Consider the following 17,680-nt stretch of genomic DNA (forward strand, 5'->3'; position numbering starts at 1 on the left):
GACTTTTGTTTTTAAGTATATTTTTATTGATTTCAGAGAAGAAGGGAGAGGGAGAGAGAGATAGAAACATCAATGATGAGAGAGAATTATTGATCATCTGCCTCTTGCACACCACACACCAGGGACTGAGCCCACAACCTGGGCATATGCCCTTGACCAGAATCAAACCCAGAACCCTTCAGTCTACAGACCGACCCTCTATCTACTAAGCCAAACCAGCTAGGGCAACACCTCTGTCTTTTTGCTGCCTCTGCTGACTTCCTTAAACATTGACACCCTGTACCTTGACCTCTGCATACCCCTGACCTTTCCTATTTGTCTAGTTCCTCACACAATCTCAAACTCTGTTATGTGGTCTCATGTCATTGTCATTCACACACCAATATGATATGTTTCCAAATTTGAGCTTGACTCACAACTTTGGCAGTACTCAAAAGTACTCTCTGTGTCCTTAGCTTCCACCCCAGAACCCCTAACAGTATCTGAAGATCATATGTCTTTAACCAGAACCTAAGTGAGATACGAGTTTTTAAAACCAGACATTACACTACTGTGAGAGCATGAATCTTGAAACTGTCTTGCCTTATATGCTCATTAATTATCCAGCTACAACTGTCAGCCAACTTCTTTTCCTCCTCTCCTATCTCAGTCTCCAACATGTAATTCTGATCTACATTAGGATACCTTAAGTTTTATTCAATTCTAATACCTTTTTATTTTTTATCTTTTTATTTTTTAAATTTTTATTGTTGAAAGTATTACGTATGCCCCCCCCCCCCCACTGACCCCTTCTAGCCTGCCCCCACCTCAGGCCTTCACCACCCTATTGTCTGTGTCCATGCACACAAATTCTTTGGTTGATTACTTCCCACCCACCTTCCCCCACCTTCTCTCTGAGATTCTGCAGTCTATTCTATGCTTCTATGTCTTTGGATCTATTTTGTTTATCAATTTATTTTGTTCTTTAGATTCCATACATGAGTGAGATCATGTGATACTTACATTTCCCTGACTGGTTTAGATAATCTTGGTCTCTAAGAAGGCTTAAGAAATACCACTCCCTTTGCTTAATTCCCCTCCAGCTTCCTACCATCTGGCTTCCATTTCTCACTGCTATGATTTTAGGATGACCCGCTACAGGCACGTTTTCATTTCTCTCCTGCTCACTCATTCTGCAAATGTTTACAAGCAGTCTTTAGGTCTCATTACAATAGCATATTATTCTCTCAGAAGCCACCAGTGCTCCCCTAGCTTCCACATCTGGTGAATTGAGTCTTTTATTTCCTTTGAAACAATTGACTTCTATTTTCTTCTGCTTCTTCTATTTCTGATTGCAAATCTTTCACCACTTCTGGTAGTAATAACTTTAACTAAAACTACCTGATTACTTATATCTTGAAGACTCATTTTGAGGACATTACAAATATTATACATTTAATGTGCATACTTATTTATGAAGTAGGTACTATTATCATCCCCATTTTGTAATTGAGGGAACTGAGATTCAATCTGGTTAAGTGACTGACTCAAGGTTACATAGCTACTGTGTGATGTACAGAACATTTGAACCTAGACAGTCTGACTTAAATCTTATGCCCTTAATTCCCAATCAATGATACCTCTTATCAGTATCATTTCTAGGGTGACTGTGCATCTTGATTGTCCAGGAACTTCCATGTTAGCCTGTTATTGCAGCATAATTATTAAAGCATCCCCTTTTTAATAAAAATGTCCGAATTTGAGTATTAAATAAGTCACACTAACTTCATACTGGTCCCTTTTTCTGTGTTCATCCCAAAGTTACAATTTCCAAAGTGCCTATTAACTGTAATATGCATATTCACCCATGACTACCAATCCTTACAACAATATGTTGAGATTTGTTTCTTTATTCCCATGTGAAAACTGAGGTTCAAGTAGAGGCTAATTGCCTTAATTAAGGCTACATATATACGAAGTAGCTAAAACTGGCAGGATAAAAGCATAGGTGAGTATGGCTCTAAAACCTCCTCTCGGCTTCTTTTTTTTTCTCTCTCTCAGCATTCTACATTCCTTCATTTTTCTTCTACCTTATGTTACTTGTGAACATAAGTAAACTATTATTAATGGGAAGTCTCCCCAACAACATGGCCTGTGCCTCAATAATTTTTAAAAATGTATTTTTCAATTACAGTTGACTTACAATTTCATATTAGTTTCAGGTGTACAACATGGTGATTAGACATAGTTACTGAAATGTTATTGACTATATAGTCCTTTAGTTGAACTTTAAATCTCCATGACTATTTTAATAACTGGCAATTTGTACTTCTTGATCCCTTTTACCTTTCTTACCTATCCCCCCAATTTCTCTCATATATGATGACCACCAATTTGTTTGTCTGTATCTATGAGTTTGTAAAATATAGGACCTGAAAACATAAAATTTCTATTAAAAAAATCTAGGCATAAACTCCTTGACATTACATATATATATATATATATATATATATATATATATATATATATTTGTTATATCTCGCCAGGCAAGGGAAACAGAAGGAAAAATAAACAAATGGACCTAACATCAAACTGAAAAGTTTTTATACAGCAAAGAAAACCACCAACAAAATGAAAAGACAACTTAAGGCATGGAAGAATATATTTGCCAATGATGCATTAGATAAAGGGTTAATATCCAAAATATATAAGAACTCATGAAACTTAACACCAAAAACACAAACAATCTGACTAAAAAATGGGCAAAGGAGCTAAACAGATATCTCTCCAAAGATGACATACAGATGGCCAATAAACATATAAAAAGATGCTCAATGTCACTAATCATCAGCAAAATGCAAATTAAAATCACAATGAGGTATCACCACACAACTGTCCAAATACTATTATCAATAAATCACCAAAAATTGCTGGTGAGGATGTGAAGAAAAGGGGCCTCTCATATATTGTTGCTGGGGATGCAAATTGGTGCAGCCCCTATGAAAAACAGTGTGGAGTTTCCTCAAAAAATTAAATATAGAACTACCCTATGACCCAACAATTTCACCTGTGGGTATCTGTCCAAATAAATCCAAAACTTTAATTGGAAAAGATATATGCACCTCTATGTTTATTGCAGCATTACTAGTCATAACCAAGATATGGAAGCCACCTGCATGTCCACTGATAGATGAGTAGATAAAGATGTAATATATATATATATATATATATATAACTAAGCTATAAAAAAAAGAATGAAATCTTACTACATCTCCATGGCCCAGGGCATTGTTAGTTTGGTCCATGAAAAGCCACACACACACACACACACACACACGGCTTCACAATTATTTACATTTATCCCAGATGTTGAATTTAAGTCTCATATTTTTCTGGCTTTCCTAGAGGCAAGCTTCTCACATATTCATTCCACATACTACTCCATCCTCTGACATAGTCAGACACAGTCTGCTGAACACAATTTCCACCCAATGATTAGAAAACGCAGTCTAATCAAAAGCACATCTGCCCCAACATCCTCTGTTATAATTTGTTAGCACTGGGTGCCACCTCTTGCATTTTGAAAGCACTGACATTTTCCCCCTACCCGAGTTGATGTTTTCTCCATTGGCAAAGGACACGTATTTCATTCTATGTTCACATGCTGAGAGAGGATTAAAACAACATTTTAGATCCTCTACTCAATAAGTAATGCTTAACATTAAATGATTTTAAGGTACATCAGTGTCTCTCAATGCTGGATGTACAATAAAATCCTCCTGGGGATCCTTTAAAAATACTGATGTGTAAACCCCACCACAGACCAGTTATATCAAATCTCAGGGTGTTCATGTTTCTTGAACTCTCCTTCAAGTGATTCTAATGTGCAGGCAGATTGGGAAATACTAACCTAAAAGGAATTTTGCTTTGAGATCTTGGAAAACATTCTAAAAGAATCCCTCAAATGAGAGGATGTCAAATAAGACTTTTAAAAAGCCATCCTATTATTATGGTGCAAATGATTTATTTATGTTACTTATACAAACTTTGCTTTTACTAAAATGCAGGGTAAAATCCGTTCTTACACATACTAGTAAGTGTTGGAGATGGTCTGAGTTATTTGTAAGGTGGCAAGTTATTGTTATGGTGTCTCTACAGCTGTCATGGACAAATTGCTGTTATCTTTCATCAGTACTAGTAAATATATGATTTTTAGTGAAGATGCCTGTATCATCAACAGGTATTATGAGATGAATTGTGTGGTCCCAAAATTTACATGCTGGAATTCTAACCCACAGTGCCTTCAGAATGTGACCTTGTTTAGAAATAGGGTCTTTACAGAGGTAACCAAGCTAAAGGGAGGTCATTAGAGTGGGATCTAATCCATATAACTGGTGTCCTTCCTTGGATGGAGGTGGGCAAAGGAAGGGATGGGGGGGCATTGATAATAGTGTCAACAATAAATAGAAGAGGAAATTTGGACACAGAGTTATGCACACAGGGAGAACACCATGCAAATCAAGGAGAGAGGCCTGACCAGGTCCTTCCCTCACAGCCTTCAGGGAGAACCAATTCTACCAACACCTTGATCTTGGACTTCCAGCTTTCAGAACTCTGAGAAAATAGATTCCTGGTTGCTCAAGCCACCAGTTTGTGGTATTTTATTACAGTAACCCTAGGAAGTGAATACAGATCACCTTCCACTTACTATATGGTTTATCAGAAAAATGATTTCTAAATCAGTTACAGTATTTTTATTTACTTGGAACACATTTTTTCCATAGAAACATGAATACTTGATTCCCAGATGAGCCACAAAAGTTTCTTTAAATCTGAAAGGTACTTTCAGGTCTAGACAAAAGAGCCCTGTAACAAGAACGTTAAGAAGGGAAACAGTTGAAGAAAACTTGCAGAGGTGGTATATGGGGTTTCTACCCTTACATGGGGAAGGTCAGACTTAGTGGGGTGTTGGGAAATGTTAAGTTCTGATGATATGAGGGAGTGGGGAAAAGAGCTTAAAGTTTGCCTCAGGAGTGTGTTGAAATCAAGGTTATATGAAATTCAAGATCTGAGAAGAGCAGGCTAAGATCCAGAAACCACAGAAGAAACTTTAGGTGAGATTTGCAACAGGTAGGTGGCCTCCAGTGGCTTGAACCTGAAGGCACAGGACTGATGTTACAGAGAAAGAAGCAAAGATTGTATAACTAAGGCACAGAAGGCTGGGTGGTTGGGCAAGTGGGTAGCCTGGGCCAGTGCCAGAGAACAATGGTTGCTGAGGTCATCTCCCCAATGTGTGATGGAACTGCTCCATGAAAGGCCCAAAGACATGCATCTTCTTACCTAATTTGGAAAAGGTGTTTCACCTTTTGCTCATGCCAGACCATCAACCATTGCTAGGCCAAACATGCATTGACTATCTTTCTTCTGACTGCAAATCCCCTACAGGTATCATGAACCACTGCTACTGCTGGGCAGGTAGAGTTTTCCTGGGGTTGGAAATGCTCATCCCACTCAGTTCTGCTTAAATTTAGTGTATTTCATGCTTCAAATCCCTCTCTATTCAAACCTGACTCCAACTTGACCAATGCAGGTAAAGTCACACAGGCATTATTAGAAGCAATCTCATAATCAATGCATGATGGGTTAGTGACTCATAGCCCATTAAAACACCTGGCGGTGCTTGCATTCTGTAATGTGGATGCTTACCAACCTAAATAAATCCCTGCTTCATGAAACTTCAGAGGCTGAACTGAGAAATCCTTCAGTTTGGGCAAAGCTTTGGGGGGACATTAAGTCTGTGCAGCTGGTTAGTCAGGCAGGCAAGTCTAATTTCTAGTTTTATTGTCAGTTACTCTCACATCTTCATAATTTCCTCTATTCTAATTTTACAGATTAAAAATAAAAACCCTAAATTTTCTGCACAATGTTTCCTTTGGCAGAGGAATCTGGTCATTTAGATGTTTTATAATTTAGCTTATTATAAATTAGATTGTCTCTGAACACTGGACGCTAGAACTCTTCTCTGACTTATGCCTTACATATGTATATACCAACACCAAGCCAAGGGTGGAAGGGGCTATCTGAGGAATAATTATGGGGTCCCTCAGATCACCCCTAGGAAGATAGAGAGGTGGTCTTTGAAGGCCAGGACAAGGCCAGCTTCCTGCTCTGTCCTTTCTAGGGGTGTAACTTGGGGTGAGTTTCCCTTTGCTTTTTGACAAATTTAGAAATACCAATGCATGCCTTGCCAGCATCTTGTTGGGACCAAATTCCATAACATGTTGGTCTCCTTTCTTCCTTCTAACTCTAGGGTACATGGGAAGTGACTTCTGCCTTCAAAACCCCATCAAAACAGAACTATGAGGGATGATAATAATATTGCCATATGTGGGGTTTGAAGACAGGAATAAGCCTTCTATGTTTCATTTAATACATTTTCCTAATATCATTGGGACCAGGTAGATATATAGGATACTTACAAAAGGAACCACCTTCAGCATAGATTCCTAGAATTACTTAGGAAGGATAAGGATAAGAGAAAAGCTGGTGTTAATAGGTTAGCCGTGGTCGGCAAACTGCAGCTCTCGAGCCACATGAGGTTCTGTGGCCCCTTGAGTGTGGCTCTTCCACAAAATACCACGTGTGGACGTGCACGTACAGTGCGATTGAAACTTCGTGGCCCAAGTACAGAAGTTGGTATTTTGTGGAAGAGCCAGTATTTTGTGGAAGAACCACACTCAAGGGGCCAAAGAGCCGCATGTGGCTCTCGAGCCACAGTTTGCCGAGCCATAGTTTGCCGACCACTGGAAAGGATCCTGGCTGGGATCTCTTGCCTATTCCACAGTCTGAACTTAATGGGGGCTACTTTGACTGTTAACCACTCATTTTTTGGGTCACTCTCTCATCTAAACTCTAACCTTCTGTTAGGTGAAATTTCATCTCTAGTGATGCTGACCTTGGCTGAAGTGCCTCTCAATGACTTAAGTGGCTTAAATTTTACTGATAAGGGAGCCTCGGTTGTCATAACCCAGTAATCTCATTGAGGCCATGCAAGGCTGGGCTGGCTGGTTCACTAAAGAGAGACAGACTCACAATTGGGCAGAATTATCAAAATCATCATCTCGTTCCTCAGAGGGCTTAATCCCAATTATGCATGCCTTCTAGTGCCATCATTCCGTTCCTCTTATGGAGCGTGCTCAGCTAGGCATGATAACTATGTCTGTGTTCTAAAAATGGAAAGTCTTAAAAGATCCTATTTCATATTAATAACCAATTACATCTCGGTGGATTTTTTCCTGAGTTTGAAGGTTAATGGTTTAATTAAGTCCACCGCCCACCCCCGCACCCACCCCATCTCGCCTAGACAGCAGGGAGGCGGACTCTGCTAATGGCAGACACTGAAAGGAAGGCATCCACAGAATAGCAGCTTGGAGTTTTCAGTTGATGACAGTTTTATTATTGCATCTGGAACTAATGTCATTAGCACATGGAGTTCAGGGGAGAAGTGTCTCTGATTGATAAGGGTCAAGTACACTCTATGCTGGTAAAGAACAGGACTGTAAAAAATTCACAAAAGAATCATAATATTTGACAAGAAGAAAGACCTCACTCTTTAAACTGCTGTACTTTAAATCTAACAGATCAAGGTTTGCGGCCATTTTGGAGGCAATGCTGTTTTCAGGGGTAGCAGGACTGGCTTAGGCAGTGGCCCTCTTTTTTGCCCAGAACTGGATAGCATAGCTCAGAGACCACATCAAATGAGTGAATGGAGGAAAGCTACTTGAACACAGATCCTATGGCCGCCACTCACATGCTGTGTAATCATTCTTCCGTCCCTTCCATTCATCCAGCTTTTGCTCATGTTCCTTTTGTTAAGCACGGGGCACTGGAGAAACATCACTAACAAAACAACAGAGATCTCTGTCTTCGTGGAGGTTACATTCTAGGGGCGGAGAGAGTAACAAGAATCGTAATATTAAATTACATAGTTTATAAGAAGATGGCAGAAGCTTGGGGAAAGAAGGAAAACCAGAGGTAATTGCAGGAAGGGGAACGGTATACAGATTACCATTTAAAACACGAGGGTAGATTAGACATGATTGAGAAGGTACCCTTTAGTCAGAGACACAGAAGGTGACAGATGTAGCCAACAGACATCTGGGAGAAGAGGAGTCTAGGCAAAGAGAAAAAATCCTTGCAAAGGTTCTGTATTGATCACCTGGGAAACAGAAAGAGTGACAGAAGTAGTTTGAGTTAGGTGGGGAAGGGACAGCAGCCAGATCATGTGAGTCCTTGGAGCCACTCTATGGACTTTAGTGATTACTTTGAGTGAACAAGGTGTTACTCTAGGTTTTAAGCAGAGGTGTGATCAGATCTGACTTAGCTATTAAAAGAATTTCTCTCTTTATTAAAAAAATTTTATTATACTGGGGCGATATTTGGTTAATAATATATAGGTTTCAAGTATACAGTTCTATGATACCTCATTTGTATATTGCATTGTGTGCTCACAACTCAAAGTCAAATCTCCTTCCATCACTATATATTTGACCCCTTTACCCTTTAATTCCTCTAACCCCCTTCCCCTCTGGCAATCAGCATACTACTATCTGTGTCCGTGAGTTTTTCTTTTTTTTTTTTTTGCTTAATTCCTTCACCTTTCTCACCCAGCCCCCAATCCACTACCCTTTGAGAGTTGTCAGTCTGTTCTCTGTATCCATGAGTTGGTCTCTACTTTGTTAGTTTATTCTGTTCATTAGATTCCATATTTAAGTGAAATAATATGGCACTTGTGTTTATTTGGTTAGCATATTTTCTTGTTGGTTCACTTGTTGCTTTTAGTTTTATATCCCATATATGGAACAAAATCATATAGTTCTTGACTTTTTCTGCCTGGCTTATTTTCTTTAGCATGATATTCTCAAGATCAACCCATGTTACCACACATGGCACTCTTATTTTTTCTTGTGTCTGAGAAGTGTTCCATTATATATATCTCAGAATGAGGAGCCCATAAATAAACCCACATGTATATGGGCAAATAATTTTCGACAAAGGAGCCAAAAACATACAATGGAGAAAAGAAATCCTCTTTAATACATGGTGCTGGGAATATTGAAAAGCCACATGCAAAATAATGAAATCAGACCAATGTTTGATTTGTTTTGTACACATTTATCCTCATGTATAAAAATTAATTTGAAATGGATCAGAGGCCTAAATATAAGACCTGAAACAATAAATTACATAGAAGAAAACATAGATCCTAAACTTATGAACCTTAGTCTTAGAAAAGATTTTATGAATTTGACCCCAAAGGCAAGGGAAGTAAAAGCAAAAATTAATGATTAAGACTGTCAAACTGAAAGGCTTCTGCACAGCAGAAGAAACTCCTGACAAAACAAAAGAATATCTCTTGCTGCCTTGAAAAGACTAGAGAATACAGGCCAGAGTAGAAGCAGGCTGGGCATTTAAACTCTTCAGATTTTGCTTTCATTTAGCTTAGGACATTGTAGGTTGTTGCTTCTATTTCTCTACTAGTGAGGTGATCCTAGCCTTTGGTAGTGATAGTATAAAGTCCCGTGGTCGGCAAACTGCGGCTCGGCAAATTGCAGCTCGCGAACCACATGCGGCTCTTTGGCCCCTTGAGTGTGGCTCTTCCACAAAATACCACGTGCATGTGCGCACATACAGTGCGATTGAAACTTTGTGGCCCATGCACAGAAGTCGGTATTTTGTGGAAGAGCTACACTCAAGGGGCCAAAGAGTCGCATGTGGCTCGCGAGCTGCAGTTTGCTGACCATGGATATAAACCAGTATTTTCCTTTGTCTTTAATGCCCCTAAACTTCTGTTTGGTCTGGTGGACAACACTGACCCTAGTCAGTTCAGCTGCATGCCACACCTTTTTTGAGGGACCCCAGAGCCCTCTAGACCCAGCTCCTTCACAGATATTCAGGATCATAGAGAAGCTTTGCCCATTATGTTCTCCATGCTCCCAGATAAGCGCTATCTCCCAAAAGAAGAGCGTTATCTCCCTAATTATGCAGCTCCTTCACCCAGGAAGCCTCTCCCAGCTTCCTTATGTCCATGCTGACATGGATTTCCACCTACTCAGACATTACTAGTTAGTAATGATCCATTTTTCTCATCTCCATTCACTACCCAAACCTACGGTGAATGGTGATTGTTCACATCATGATAGGTCATGTGACTATGTAGAATAAGTCCCAGTGATAACTATTAATTATGAATTGTATGGGCCTTGTAACATGGTCCTTCAACAATAAACATAACCAGTATCCTTTTTTCTGTAATTAGGAGAAGTCCAAAAGATTAAAATTCTAACCAAAGTCTTCATCTTTGCCTAATCTCACAGAATTCTCAGGGTCAGCTTCCATGGCCATTTCAGTGTAGTGTTAGTATATAGAATTTGGAGGCTAAATGTTTAGGAATTCTGGGAGGTAGTCATACAAGGAACTTTATGATTGTTAGACATTTGCTAAGGAATCAAATCCAGAGGCGTGACTTGTAGTTCCAGATGTCTCACAAGGCAGAAACTTGTGGATTCTTTGATCATGACATCATTGAAATTGTGGGATATAATTTCCATAAAGAATGCATATGTCTCATCTTTCCTAAATAACACTGACTCTGGGTTTTTAATTATGCACAAGATACATTAGTAAAACTCTATAAATATACATTGACATTTTGTCCCACTGAAACTGTTGTTTATGCACTGTGAAGACAAGATTTTTTTCTAGTGAAATAATAAAATGAGTTATAAAATTTCCTTAACACATGTGGCTTTTCACCTAATAAGAAGAATCTAAGAATTTAGTTAAACCAAATTCTAAAAATTTAAAGAATTATATAATTAATGGGTTATAATTTATAACAAACATCTCTACCCTCTATTTAGTATCACTATTGGTTAAAATGGTGTTTATTTTATATTTTAAATGTTTTTATTGATTTTAGAGAGGAAGGGAAAGGGAGAGAGAGAAACATCAATGATGAGAGAGAATCATTGATCAGCTGTGTCCCATACACCCACCATTGGGAATCAAGCCCACAACCCGGGCATGTTCCCTGATAGGGAATATGAACCATGACCTCTTGGTTCATGGGTCAAGGCTCAACCATTGAGCAACACCAGCTGTGCTAAAATAGTGTTTGCTGATACAGAGCTTTAAAAGTATTATGAGTCTGGCCGAAACCGGTTTGGCTCAGTGGATAGAGCGTCGGCCTGCGGACTGAAGGGTCCCGGGTTCGATTCCGGTCAAGGGCATGTACCTGGGTTGCGGGCACATCCCCAGTAGGAGATGTGCAGGAGGCAGCTGATCGATGTTTCTCTCTCATCGATGTTTCTAACTCTCTATCTCTCTCCCTTCCTCTCTGTAAAAAATCAATAAAATATATATTTTTTTAAAAAAGTATTATGAGTCTGATTCATGTGATTAGATTTCAACTTCCCTACCACATGACAAAATTCATGACTGGGATAGTGTCTTTGTTGTGCTATTTTTATATTGTTTTCCACAGAAACCAGTCACACAGGGGAAATATGGTTTGAATTTATTTATGTATTTATTTTTGTTTCAACTCATCTGGGGGCTGAGAGCAGATGATGGGGTGTTCTTAGCATCTGTGTGTGAGCAGCTTGTCTTCCCACTGCCGAGTCCTTCAGAAAGCTGCAATTTGGTAAAAAGAATGGCATAAGTTTCATATTCACCTGTTGCATTAATATGCATAGACTTTAAGCCTCTTTCTACTCCCATTCATGTGATTTCTAGGGGTCTCAAATTCATTCAAGTTCAAGTAAATTTTCCCAGTAAACTTAAAAAAAAAGCAATAATGCATATTAATATTTCTAATGGGATACTAATAAAAGTATACTTCCTTTAATATAATTTTCTTATGCTATAAAGTAAATGCATACTAGTATGGTAATTTCCTGCAGTGTTAAGATTCAGTCTAGTTGTCTCATAGCTTGATTGATGTTTCTTTAACACAAGCTAGGAGTTGGCAGGAAAAAATGCAATCCATTCTCAAACTGGAATCCAGGTAAGTAAAATCTATTTATCATGTAAGATTCTAGGCACTATATCTAGATGAACAATAAAATAAAGAGAAAAATAAAAGGTCTGTGGTCCTCTGGTTTGCAGTAATATTTTGGAGGAAAACATGCATATTGGATGAATGTGAGAAAAATGTTAGGCAGTGTTTGCATAATTGATAGAGCAGAGCTATGTAAAATTCTGAACACTTATTAAATGGAAATATATATTTTGACTCATCTAAGAAAAATGCTTCAAGAAGAAAATGCTTGAAATGGCAAAAGAAGAGTGATGGTACCTCATATGACTATGATATGACCTTTATTGAGAGAATAAAAAGTAACAAATGGTGATTGCAGATGAATTACTCTGTAGCCGGGGATTTGCATGAGGAATCTTATTTCTGAATCTTGAAACAGTGGGACCAGAGACATATCTGTTTCTATTATTAGGAAGAAAGTATATCTCAGAATGAAAAACAATCTGTGTCTTCAAAGAGAAAGAGCTGACAGCTAAATATTTGAATTAATTAAAGAAATATAGCATTGTTCATTGGTAAGTACTTTTTGCAGACATATTTCAAAACATCTGTGCTTGTTTCCACAGAGATTGTGGCTGGTTTATTTTGTTGTTACTATACCATATGGGCATGAATTATATTAGAGGAAGATACCTGATGGAACACTAAATATAGATGTTTCCAGACAGTCTGAGAGAGAAGTGACAACTTCCAGATCTAGGCAGAGGATAGTTCAACTCCTTGATGAAATGTGCCAAGTTTTATGAACATTGGCTATTTTGTAAATAGTTGCAGCCTTCTTAGAAATTATACCAAAATATACTAGTCTCAATGCCCATCGAATGGGGTACTCAGGGTTGAGAGTTCTAAAAAATAAGTTAATCCATTTAAAATTTTAAACATATGATAAATAAGAATGCTAGCTCCTGTGAAAATACCTTCTGTGAAAGGCTCAAATGCTTAAGGTTTTGTTTTATTGTATGGGTCTTCCACTGTCTTTTTCGAGGGCACCATTCTCCATTATTCATTCATTCTTATCTAAAACAGAGAGGTCATTATATACTTTGGATTATGATTTTCCCACCTATATTTCTTTCAAGGTGGAAAAAATAAAATAAAATGATAAATAAGAAGCAGTTTTAGAACCCTGAACTGATTCTGTTATTTTTTCATTGTTCCTTCTGCTACAATCTCTCCTTCATTAACTGTGTGTCTTCACATTTTGTCTATTAGTATAATTAAACTAAATCAATGCAGCCAAGACCTTTTTCCTTCAGAGTATTTGGAGTTGAGAGGAATGAAACATTAAGTTCTATGGTTTGGCATGTTCATTCAAATTTTAATTTATTTCAGAATTGCTTGGCTTCCCTGTCATCTATTTATATCATTAGCGCATATGAATGCACTATTCCAAGCTGCACCAATTATTAGTTGTAGAATTTCCCCCGAGATGGGCAGGTATCTGCAGATGCCAAACACATTTAAGTTGTTTCATATCTAATTAGTAACAGAATGGTAGCACCAAATTAACCTCAAGAACTGCCCTTAAAATACCAGTACCCATAATGATTTAGTAATTTGATGCCATGGTGTTTAAAGAAACAGAAGTTTCTGAACATTAGAATTGATCTCACAAAATAGAGTTTGGCCCCATTAACAAAAATTAATTTAAAAAAATGGATCAAAAACCTAAACAAAATATCTGAAACAATAAATTATGTAGAAGAAAACATAGGTACTAAATTTGTAGACCTGGGCCTTAGAGATTTTTATTAATTTGACACCAGAGGCAAGGGAAGTAAAGGCAAAAGTAAATGAATGGGACTATATCAACCTACAAAGCTACTACACAGCAAAAGAAACCACCAGCAAAACAAAAAGGCAACCAACCAAATGGGAGAAGATATTTGTAAACAGCTCTGAAAAAGGGTTAACATCCAAAATATATAAAGTACTCATATAGCGCAACACCAAACAAACAATCCAATTTACAAATGGCCAGCAGCTATATGAAAAGATGCTCACCTTCACTAGCCATTAGAGAAGTGCAAATCAAAAGTACAATGAGATAGCATCTCACACTGTAAGAATGGCTATTATTAACAAGAAAAATAATAACAAGTGTTGGAAAGGTTGTGGAGAAAAACGAACCCTCATTCACTGCTGGTGGGGATGTAAACTGGTAGAGCCACTATGGAAATACGGAGGTTCCTCCAAAAATTAAGAATAGAGTTACCATATGACCCAGCAACCCCTCTTCTGGGTTTCTATGCCTTAAATTGGAAAGCATTTATTTGTAAAGATATATGGTCCATTATGTTCATTGCAGCATTATTTACAGTGGTTAAGACATGGAGACAGTGTTCTTTTCTAGATGATTGGATAAAGAAGATGGGGTACATATATACAATGGAGTTCTACTCAGCCATAAGAAAATATGAAATACTGTCATTAGTGACAACATGGATAGACCTTGAGAATATCATGTTAAGTGAAATAATCAACCAAAGAAAGCTAAAAACTAAATGATTGCATTCGTAGGTGGGATAGAAAACTGAAACTCATAGACACAGACAACAGTATTGTGGTTACCAGAGGAAAAAGGGATGGAGATTAGTAAAGAGTATAGGGGAGTCAAATATATGGGGACAGAAGATGATTTGACTTTGGGTGGTGGGCACACAATACAATATACAGAGCATGTATCATAAAAATGCACACTCAAAACCCATATAATCTTATTAATTAATGTCATCCCAATAAATTTAATATAAAAAGAATTGATCTCAAAGTCTCATTTAATAAACGGCAATACTTGAACTACGATTGGCTCTTAAGTTAATTTTGAATTATTTTCTTTTTAAACACCCACCACATAGACAGGTAGTCAAGGTTTCCATTAACTTTGTTGTCTAAGAATTTACCTCTGTTGTATAAAAATTTACCTCTCATATCAGCAAAACACTGTTCAGTGAGTGATTAAAGAGAATATAAAATAAAGTATCAAATACAAGGTAAACTACTCCAAAATAAGCACCAAATTTCCATTAAATTCTCAACCATATAGATGGATCAAAAGAAATATATATGAAACCGGTGAATTTTTAACTTCTCACCATGCCAACTGCTGTGTGCCCATAAAACTTGAATAAGACTTTCCTCGAAGGGTCACAATGACATATTCAATACAGCAGAAGACTGAGTGCCAGGAAATTTGATGGCGTTTTAGTTCTGCCTCTCATTGAATTAAAAATATTTATTTTTTATGTAAATAATGATATTTTCCAAATACAAATTAGCTAAACTAAAATAAACAAAGATAAAACAGCACATTAAAGTGACATAAATAGCACTTACAATAAGCCAGGCATGATTATAGCACTTGCCTATTTTCATATTTTGCAAAATTCTCTGAGGTAAAAATTACCTCATAGAAGGAGGCAGCCAATTGATTCTCTTTCATCACTGATGTTTCTATTTTTCTCTCCCTCTCCCTTCCTCTCTCTGAAATCAATAAGAACATATTTAATAACTGGGGTAATAAATCATGTTGGCTATGATTCCCTTGAGACTATGAAATGCCATTTTTCTTGTTTTGCTTTTTTTTTAAAAAAATGAGTAAGGCTCCTTGTTATTCATATTTCAAATTTCATCCAACTTTTGCTTATATTTCTTTCTTTTGTATTGATCTTTTCAGTGTCTGTGCATAGATCCTCTGCTGATTCTTTCTATATCACCTCAATTATTGTACCTATGATGATTACATATAGATATTCACTTGTTCAATGCCCAATTATATATGCAAACATTATACATTGTAAATATTTGCTAAAATTGGAAACACCAGCTACTTCTAAGGAATAATAAAGAAGTTGTACTGAGAGAGCTAATTAGAAACATTGGAAGGTCATTGTGAATCTTCCCTGTCAGGCATGCAGAATACATCACATTTAATGTGATAGAATCCACTCACTGATATCTGTCACCTGTTAACTCATCCAGCTCACACTCAATTAAACTCCACTGGTTCTTTCAGCCCTTGCTTCAGGGAAGGTAGGCACACAGTGGGGAGTTGGGTATTCCAGGGACCTGAAGTCCCAGCCTGGTCATCAGATACCATCTGCTTGTTCCAACTGCCTCTGGCTCCCTGCCTCCAATGGGAGGTGAGCGCTCGCTAGAGCAGCAGGTTCATTATGGGACAGCATGGGCTCTCTCATTTTATAGAAGGTAATCATCATTAAATTGGTTATGAAATGTTCACCAAGCACATCTTTCTGTTTCTTAGTCAAAACAACTTAATCAAGAAAGCTTTCCAGTAATTTAATGTGACTAAATATAGGATAGAACTTACTTTTACTTAAAAAAAAAAAAGTCCTCTATTTTAGAGTAGCTTTAAATCTACAGAAAAATGTGGAGATGGTACAAAGAGCTCCTATTTACCAACTATGTCATTTGCCCTATTTTAACATCTTACATTTTCAACAATTAATCAAGCAACATTGATACATTATTAACTCTTTTAGATTTTCTTAGTTTTAACTACATGCCCTTTTTCTGTCCCAGGATCACATCCACATATCTATATTGATATATCTATGTCTATATCTACATATCAATATTTATGTCTATATCTCTTTTGAAAAAAACAGAACAAGAAAAAAATTTCAAAATTTGGGGTGAAGAAAGTGCTTGGTTTGATTTCTAAGGAAAGAACCTTACAGAGAATTTATGATGATATTTAAGTGCTTTGAAATGTGAGCTACAGGGTAAATACTAAAGGAAGCTAGATTTCTGTGGCCTTTTCAGTAAAAATTCAAACCAGCATTTCCTATGGGCCTTTCATCAAGAGCTTCAAAGTATTCTAAGCCACTCTCAGGTCCTAATGATTCTTGATAAAAATCTAAATGCTCAGCCTCAGCTGCAGAATGAGGAGAAAACAAAACAAAACAAAACAAAAAACAAAAAGAAATAATTTCCGTCTTTAGCCCCGAAGCAGCATAAAGGAAGCCCAGGCAACCTGTGGGGAAAGGGTTATGAAGAAAATTGGTCAATCCCTCCCTTCTCCCCTCAGTTCTTCCCTTGAACCCAGACCTGGTTATATTTTCAGACCAGCTCTTTTGTCTCTTAAATATGTGGTTGCTAACTAACTGCTCAAACACATCAAGACCCAGGCAGGCCATGCTGGCAGAGCCAGATACATAATGTGCCAGGCACAGTAAAAAATCCAAATTCAGGACCCTTTTTTTCAGTTTTTAATCATTTCAAGATGACGGCAACAGAGCCTTAAACTAAGCACCAGGTCCTTCTGAGTGCAAGGCTCTGTGCACCTGCAGAAGTGCACACCCCTGCAGCCAGCTCTGCAGGCTGGACATGCAAAGTGTCCCTCAGGAAAAATGCTGTTCAGACTGCAGAGTGGCTTTCTCCTCTGAAAAGTAGTTGGAACTAGGGAAGAAGTACAGTTCCCAGGATGCTGTGCTCAATGGGATTGGTCAGGCTACAGGGAAACTTCCTGTAGCCATGAACCCTTTGTTGAATAGGAGTATGGGGAGCAGTGTGATGGGGGGATTTTGAATGGAAAAGAGAGGGGAGGAGAGGCTCATACCTGGGCAGGGGAGAGGAGAA

General features: G+C 37.7%; 1 long non-coding RNA gene across 4 annotated transcripts in view; it reads right to left on the reverse strand.

The window, feature by feature from the left end:
• The window catches only part of LOC118662271, a 115,740-nt gene that overhangs the window by 39,772 nt on the left and 58,288 nt on the right, over positions 1 to 17,680 (reverse strand). For 2 of the 4 annotated variants that reach the window (XR_004969662.1, XR_004969661.1), the window contains one exon: positions 11,558 to 11,673. The exons of the other annotated variants lie outside the window; for them this stretch is intronic. This is a non-coding gene — a long non-coding RNA (uncharacterized LOC118662271). Of the gene's footprint in view, positions 1 to 11,557; positions 11,674 to 17,680 lie in introns of those variants that run through there. 4 annotated transcript variants of the gene reach the window in all.

The sequence above is a fragment of the Myotis myotis genome, unplaced genomic scaffold (assembly GCF_014108235.1).
Source record: "Myotis myotis isolate mMyoMyo1 unplaced genomic scaffold, mMyoMyo1.p scaffold_m19_p_8, whole genome shotgun sequence".
Taxonomy (NCBI): domain Eukaryota; kingdom Metazoa; phylum Chordata; class Mammalia; order Chiroptera; family Vespertilionidae; genus Myotis; species Myotis myotis.